The following is a 7,915-nucleotide window of genomic DNA, read 5'->3' as shown; positions in this document are numbered from 1 at the left end:
AAAACCTTTTAATTGAGTCTGCAAAGTATTTAAATGCTTGACTGGTCGGGAATTGGTTATAAATTGCTCGAGGAGCCACGGGGACCTCCCGGTGTCACCTCCCGGTGTCACTGAGCCGGTTCTGCCTCGTGCCACCGCCCAGGGATGAACTTTATCCCCCCAGGATGTTCCTCCTCGGGCTTTAAGACCCGGGATCCGGCCTCAAAAAGTAGAGGGAAGGTGCAAAAGCCAAGAGCTGAGCCAGCAGGATCCCTCCTAATGTGAGCAGAGTGGCCCTGCCTCAGTTTCCCCCTCGGCTCTAAAGTGGATTAAATTAGTAATGAGGTGGATGGGAGAGGTGGGTCAGCTTAAATATTAATATTTGGAGGAAAAAAGCGAAGCACTCTCTTAAGTATCTCTTGCTCACACACATGCATATATATATATATATATATATATATTCATATATATACATGTATTTCCAGCTCATATTTGAGCACAGCATGGAAGCTCCTCCAAGGAGGAGCTCACTTTGCACCCCAGCACTTTGTTCCCAGCTTCCCTTAGCGAGAACACCGAGAGATATCAAACCTAAAGGGGGGGGAAATCGTCTTGAAAAAGGGCCAAAAAGAAAAAAAATAATAAAAAGAAAGAAAGAAAAAAAGAAAGAAAAAGACCCGACTTGATTTGACTTTCATGAGACATCGGTTAAATTTTATTTTATATTTTTTTTTCTCTCTAAGCTGCCACACACACACACAAAAAAGGGAAATCACCTAAAATTAGATCTGGGGAATGATTTTGTCTGCATGGGGAAAAAAGGCTGTTTGATACCTGTGTAATAGGGAACTTTTCGGCTTCCCAAACACCTCAGGAAGATGCTTTTGATTTTTTTTCACCCCCCCTCCTTTTCTCTCCTCCTTTTGTCTTGCCAAAAACTCAGCTTATGATTTAAAGAAAAATTAAGAGATCTGGCCAAGCCCAACGGGGAGATTTGGTTTAAAATAAAAATCTGGAGTGGGTTATTTGTTCTGGGTTTTGAACAGATTTGTTTCTGTGCTCTCAGGACTATCAGAGCAATCCCACCAGCCACGTAATTCCCAGTGCTGGTGTTCCCGGGGCCATTTCTCCCAGAAATCCGTGGGGTCACAGAGACCAAGACAGAGAAAGAAAAGACCATAAAACACGGAGGTTTCTTCATCAGTTCGAGCTGTAAAGTCCTGGGGAAAGGGAAGGGGAGATCTGGAGATCTGCCCTGCAGATCCCTGCATCCAGCTCTGGGCTCTCCAACAGCACAAGGATGTGGGAATGTTGGAGCAAGGCCAGAGGAGGCCACGGAGATGCTCCAAGGGATGGAGCTCCTCAGCTCTGGAGCCAGGCTGGGAGAGCTGGGAATGTCCAGCCTGGAAAAGAGAAGGATCCAGGGAGACCTGAGAACCCCTTCCAGAGCCTAAAGGGGCTCCAGAAGAGCTGGAGAGGGACTTGGGACAAGGGATGGAGGGACAGGACACAGGGAATTGCTTCCCAGTGCCAGAGGGCAAGGTTAGATGGGATATTGGGAAGGAATTCTTGTCTGGGAGGGTGATGAGGAGGTGGAATGGAATTCCCAGATAAGCTGTGGCTGCCCCATCCCTGGAAGTGTCCAAGGCCAGGTTGGATGGGGCTTGGAGCAACCTGGGCTAGTGGAAGGTGTCCCTGCCCATGGCAGGGGTTGGAAAGAGATGGTTTTAAGTTCCCTTTGAACCCAAACCATCCTGGGATTCCCTGTTGGGGCTGCAACATCTCTACCTCTCCAGGTGCCTCTCCAGCGTCTCCCAAGGCTTGAGGAAGCAGCAAAGCCAAGTGCTGGGAGTGCTGGGTATGTGTCTCCACCCACAGGTGACATCACAGTGAGGAAACCTGTCGTTGGGATTCCCTGGAAGCACCTTAGAGGCACCTTGGGGATGTGGAAGGGGAGAGATGTCACCACGTGGAGCGGCTGAGCCGGGTGAGGGACAAAGTGTCACCGGGATCCACGTCACCACAGATCCCCTGCACGGAGCTCTGCAGGTGACAAACGCCCTGCCAGCCCCTTGGAGCTCTGTCACCAGGCACAAGGACAGGCTCACAAAGGGTTTGTGCAACATCCGGCACATCTGGGGGGGTTGATTTTAGCCAGGGGAAAGGAAAAACGCTGACGGGGCAGCAGATTTTGAGGCCAGGAAGGCACGTTGAGGTCTCCCTGACCTTCTCACGGCACCAGCTGGGCGAGGGTGGCACCAAAATACACCCATCAGCTCCCTCGTGCTTCTAGAGGGACAGATCCCAACCATTGAAACCCCTCTTTGAGAGCAGAGGGTTTAGGGAAGAAGGAAAGGGAAGGTTTTGTCTCGTTTTGATTTTGGTTTTGCAATCAAAGCTCTCGGGGGATTAAGATCCACGAGGTGTCCCTGCCCAGGGTGCTGGATCTGAGCTCCTACTCCGTCAGCATTTCTAAATAGGGAGCTGATCCCTGTCCCTGCAGCCCCTGGAACCGCCCTGCAAGTGGTCACGCTCGTGTCACATGTGATGGGGCCCGGAGGGAGGGCCTGGCAAGGTCCCAGCGGGGCGGGAGGAGGGACAATCACGGCCGTGCCCAGGAACCAAGGTCAGACCTTCAGGCTGCAGCTGTGACCGGCTGGTTGTGTCATTGTCACCTCCTGGAAAAGTCCACCTCTGTGTTTGTTCACCTTGCTGAACTCAGGAGCCTGGAATTATTCAGTTGGAAAAGACCTCCAAGGTCGTGGAGTCCAAGCTGTGCCCCATCCCCACCTTGTGCCCCAGCCCAGGGCACTGAGTGCCACGTCCAGGCCTTCCTTGGACATCTCCAGGGATGGGGACTCCAAACCTCCCTGGGCAGCCCATTCCAATACCTGACAACCCTTTCCATGAAGGAATTCCTCATGATGTCCAACCTGACCCTCCCCTGGCACAGCTTGAGGCCGTTTCCTCTCCTCCTGTCCCTTGTTCCCTGGGAGCAGAGCCAGATCCCACTTGGCTCCACCTCCAATCAGGGAGTTCTGGAAGTGAGAAGGTCCCCTCTGAGCCTCCTTTTCTCCAGGCTGACCCCCCCAGCTCCCTCAGCTGCTCCTGCTGCTCCAGCCCCTTCCCCAGCTCCGTTCCCTTCCCTGGACACGCTCCAACCCCCCGATGTCCTTCTTGCCATGAGGGGCCCAGAACTGGACATTTGGAAGAAGTTCTTTAGAGAGACATTAATTTAGCACTGGAATGGGATGCCCAGAGAGGTTTGGAGTCCCCATCCCTGGAGGTGTCCAAGGAAGGCCTGAATGTGGCACTTGGTGCTCTGGGCTGGGGGACAAGGTGGGGATGGGTCACAGGTTGGACTCCAGGGTCTTTTGGAGGTCTTTTCCAACCTCAGTGACTCTGTGATTCTGTGATCTTGAGGAAAGAGAACAGGACAAAAAGTAGGATCACAACCCTGGAGAGTTGAAGAGAAGATCCCGGACTGTTTGGACTAATCCCATGGGATTCAAACTTGAAAAGAAGACGGGTCTGTGACAGCAAGTGCCTTTACAAGGATCATTTCCTCCAAGCTGAAGAGCAATGGAAGAATCACAGAATGGTTTGAGTTGGAAGAGACCTTCAAGACCATCTAATTCCAACCTTCTGCCGTGAGCAGGGACAACTTCTGCTAACCCAGGTTGCTCCAAGCCCCATCCAACCTGGCCTTGGACACTTCCAGGGGTGGGTGAACATCCCAAAGTGCAGACAGTCAAACAAAAGTCCAGCTGGAATTTTTGGCACGGACAGCGTGAAAAAAAAGAAAAATAGATCGAATCTGGAATTCCTATCAAAACCATCTCCAGCAAAATCCATTCCCAACCCATCTCCAGGGGCAGCAGAGCTTCTTCTCCTGGTCTAAACCCATCCAACATAACCTCAGCGCAGCCAGCAGGCACCTAACACCAAAATCCCCTGGAAAAATCCCCCCGGAGAAGGGGCTGGAAGTGGCAAAGGTGAGCGGTTAATAGAGAGCCCCGTGTTAGATCCCGGCCGAGAGGGAAACGTCGCGCTCGGCAGCCCTGTCGTGTCAAATTAATGGGCGAGATCATTTAGGCCGGGATAAAACCCACAACTTAATCCTTTTTCCCCTCTTTTTTTTGGAGCAGGTTGTCGCCTCCGCCTGTTCCGGATGATGAATTGGTCCTGTTTGAGGCCGATCCGCTCGTTTGAGCACGGGTGCCGCTTTTCCAGGACTCCGCGCGAAATGAGGGAGCCCCGGCCATTTTTCATCCCCGGAGAGACGAGCGACATGGGGAATAAATTTTCCTGCTTCAAAATTTGCTGGGCCCAGGGTTTCTCGGCGAGGCAGCTTTGACAGGCTGTCACTTTGGTGGATGTTTAGGCGCTCCGAGTGTTCCGGGGGCCTTTTATTGCTTTTTAAAAAAGATTTAAAGGAAACGAAACCCCCGGTGCCAGATGACGTTGAGCAGGGGCGATGTGTGGATCTGACTCTATCCAGGCATCCCACAGGTCCTGATCCCAGTTTTCCCAGTGGAAATCAGGAGGGGATCAGTGCCAGGTGCCAGGGCTGGGAAGCGAAGGAAGGGGAGGTGGGAGCAGCACCAAACACACAACTCGCCTCTGGCTCGTGGACGAGCCAAGATTTGTGGGTCCCTCCCAGCTGTGCAATCTGTGGAATCTCTGAAACAAGATTTGACGTCCTGTTCTTTTCCCTGTCAGTGGGAGGAGGAGAATTTTTCCAGGTTTGATGAAGAACAGCAACACTCATCCAAGGCAGTTCCCTGATGTGCCAGAGCATGACTGGAGCTGGATGTGCTTGATCCAGGGACCTCTGAGGACCCCCAGGACAGGAGCAACCACTGAGACCCACCCCTAGGGGGAATATTTGCATTTGGGGGCTGGAAAATCCGAGTCCTTCTTGTCTGACTTCGCTTTGCTGAGCACTTGCACCCCTGGGCTGGGCTGCGGTTCATTTTCGTGGGAAAAGCAGAATTCCTACCCCATTCCAGCCTCTGGGCAGGACCTGCCGGGCAGTGGGAGTGGTTTATCCTCATGCTGGGCAATGATCTTCTTAAAAAAGTTGCCTCCTCTCTAGATTAGGCACTTTGCAGGAGGAATTCACCTTCTCTTCCATCTCCAAGACCGTTCAACATCCTGGAGCTGCTGTGACATTCCAAAGTGTGATTGATTTCCCACAAACTCTCTGTTCTATGGAGAAGACTCCATGGAGAAGACACTCCATGGAGAGTCAGGAATGGAAAAGGAATGGGAGGAACTGCTCTTTCAAGGTCTTTCCTGCTCTCTCCTGAAGTCTTTGACACCACCACTGCATGGAAAACTCATGTTAGAGAGGTTTAATGTCCTCCAGACACCCGCAATTCCCATTTGGATTGTGGTCCCGACTTTTTGGGCACGTTGCCTCCACTGAATTTTCCACCAGGCAGCGAATGGCAGCTGTGGGAAACAGTTGGACAGATGTGGAGAGGGTGGATCCCACAGGAAGCCACCTGAGATCCATCATGCCAGGCTCATCATCCCCGTGAGGGCTGGAACAACTCGGGGGTCTGAAAGGTGGGGCAGGACAGGGTGAGGAGCAACAACAACCCCAACGTGCAAAAAGAAGGGAGAAAGGGAGGAGGATCCTCTCCCAGGCATGAGGTGGCCAACGTTGACCCTTCAAACTGGGTGTCACGTCGCTCACAGAATCCTGGAATCTTGGAATCATAGTGTCGTGGGATGGTTTGGGTTGGAAGGGGAACCTAAAGATCATCTCATTCCAACCCCCTGCCATGGGCAGGGACACCTCCCACTAGCCCAGGTTGCTCCAACCTGGCCTTGGACACTTCCAGGGATCCAGGGGCAGCCACAGCTTCTCTGGGAATTCCATTCCAGTGCCTCACCACCCACACAGGGAAGAATTTCTTCCTCATATCCAATCTAACCCTGCTCTCTGAGAGTTTTCAGCCATTCCCCCTTGTTCTATTTGCTCTTGGAAACAGTTTTGCCTCATCTTGCCTGCAAGTTCCCCCTTCAGGTCCTGGAAGGCCACAATTAGGTCACCCTGAAGCTTCTCTTTTCCAGGCTGAACGATCTCAATTCTCTCAGCCTTTCCTCATTTGACCATTCCTCAAAAGGCTGAGAGGTGGGAGAGCACCAGCAGCAATTCCCAGGCTCCCCAGAGATGCTGGACATGGAGCAGGATCAGTCCCGGGATTAACGTTGTTATTGTTGGATGAGGGGAGGGATTAAGCCAAGCACTAAAGTAAGACTAAGGAAAATGAAGAGGAGACACTCTGAGCTGCAGGTCAGACCTCCAGAGAGCTATTTGGGGTGAAAGCCAGAGCTTGGGGAAGGCTGGAAACCATCAGCTATAGGGGAAACCATCAGCTATAGGGGAAACCATCAGCTGTAGGAACAGAGTCATTCCGGCCCTGCCTCAGCAAGGATTGTCCCGGGGAGGGGGGAAAAAAAGGGAATGGAGGATCAATTCCTTCAGAACCAGGCCAGGCTGGCCCCGGAGATGGGCACTGGGGGAATGTGGGCTTATAAATGCTGCATGGAGTCCTGCAGGGACAGGCCTTGGTGTCACTTTAAAAAGTAAACATGGGCAGCCTAATGAATGAGTTATATCCCAGACGCTCCATTCCAGGAGAGGTATTTAACAGGCACTATTGGATTCCCTGGTATCTCTCTATCTGTAACCAGTGCATTATGACCATTAATGGATTTTTGAGGCCGGATTGATTTTTCATTAATTTGGTAAAAATCTTTTCCCTCTCCCATATAATTCCGTCTTAAAACGCTCGCCCTGACAGCCCGATAAGTCACTCACCTCATAATGCAAGTCTGGCTCATAAATCTCAAGGATGGGGGGGAGTGGGGGGGAAGGGGGGGAGGGAAGGGGGAAAGGGGGAACCTCCCTGGGTCGGGATGGAGCTGCGAGGCAGCTTCCATTGCAGGAGGAATAGGAAAAATCCGTCGGCGACGGAAGGATGGGAATAAGGTTTGTGGGGGCTGATGGGCACCTGAGAGGGAATTCCAGAGACCACCTTGTCTTCCCAAGCCTGGATTTTGTAGGATAGTTCTGTGAAACATTGGGATCCCTCAAGGAACTCAGCTGGGGAGTCTGATCCACATTGTCCCAAAAATTTGCACTCCACAGAAGGTGCTGGCAGAGGGGTAAAACCTCCTGGCATTATAGGACTCCTTGTGGATTCCTGATTTTTCCCTGTGTGGTTTCAGCTCCTTGCAGAGGGAGAGCCCTGATCCAAGGTTTGTTCCTCCCAAAAGCTGGATCCTACCCCTGGGGAAGAAAGTCCATCAGTCCAGGCCTCCCTGAGAGCTCAGATCCAGCCTGTGAAAAATTCCAGGGTGTCCCAGCTGAGGCCAGGATGGATTCGCCTCTATCCTGGTGCACCCAGAAAGAGTTTTCCTCTAAAAAAACCCTAATCCCATCCACCCTTGAGCGACCCAGGGACCTCTTGGCTGTTGGGATAGAGGAGGAAAACCTCGTGGGACAAACATTCCTGAGGGATCTTCACCTGGATGAGCAAAGATCTGCTCTCTCTGCTCCTTCCAGGAGGGAGATAAGGCAGAGATTACCCTCCTTGGGAATATTTGGGAACAACATCCTGGGGCCTCTGCTTGGGTGGAAAGAGCCACGAGTAGTAGACAAGGAGTAAGGAGCGAGTAAGGACAGAGTCAGTCCTTCCTGCTGTGCAGAGTGAGGGTTTTTGGGCAGAAAATTTGGGAATACGAGTCCTAAAGCAGGGACAGAACCCACATCCATGTCACGTACACATGGATCATCCTCTCCCAAAAGCTTCTGCACAGCAGCACCAGGCTCTGGAAAAGCAGGGAGGTGACCATGGCTCAACTTCCCACGCAATGTGCTCCAAGCAGGAAAACATCCTGAAAGTGGTGCCTGAATCCC

The 7,915-nt window shown here is 52.1% G+C and overlaps 1 long non-coding RNA gene across 1 annotated transcript; it reads left to right on the top strand.

Moving 5' to 3' along the window:
• The first annotated feature begins 1,885 nt into the window (after positions 1-1,885).
• On the top strand, positions 1,886-4,293 carry LOC113974975. Its single transcript, XR_003536719.1, has 2 exons — positions 1,886-1,966; positions 4,128-4,293. It is a non-coding gene; the product is annotated as an uncharacterized LOC113974975 (long non-coding RNA).
• The last annotated feature ends 3,622 nt before the right edge of the window (positions 4,294-7,915 follow it).

This window comes from Neopelma chrysocephalum, unplaced genomic scaffold (assembly GCF_003984885.1).
Source record: "Neopelma chrysocephalum unplaced genomic scaffold, ASM398488v2 Primary Assembly neopelma1_129, whole genome shotgun sequence".
NCBI classification, from domain to species: domain Eukaryota; kingdom Metazoa; phylum Chordata; class Aves; order Passeriformes; family Pipridae; genus Neopelma; species Neopelma chrysocephalum.
Note: the sequence above shows the minus strand (reverse complement) of the source record. Positions and strands in the feature narration are given on the sequence as shown.